Below are 338 nucleotides of genomic sequence, written 5' to 3'. Positions count from 1 at the left end.
CGACCGCCGCTCCATGCAGGGCTACAATGCACGAGCTTAGCAACTTCAGGGCGGGGGCTGGGGGGGGGGCTGGGCGGCTTGTGGGGGGTGGGGGGGGACGGACTCCTGCAAACCTGGGGGAGATGCAGCGGGAGGGGGGGGGTGGAATGTCCCACCTGGAACAAATCCCGGGGGGCAGCTGCCCTGACTCCGGAGCAGAGGGGCTCTGCCTTGTGCCCTGCCCAGCGCCTGGGGTGGCCTGGCTGGCTCCGGTGCCGCCTGCCCCCCACCCCCGTTTCCCTGGGTCAGGTTGGTGCAGTCCGGCTCAGAGCCCTGCAGAATGACTGAATGGGAGCTGG

This window comes from Lepidochelys kempii, chromosome 19 (assembly GCF_965140265.1).
Source record: "Lepidochelys kempii isolate rLepKem1 chromosome 19, rLepKem1.hap2, whole genome shotgun sequence".
Lineage (NCBI taxonomy): Eukaryota > Metazoa > Chordata > Testudines > Cheloniidae > Lepidochelys > Lepidochelys kempii.
Note: the sequence above shows the minus strand (reverse complement) of the source record.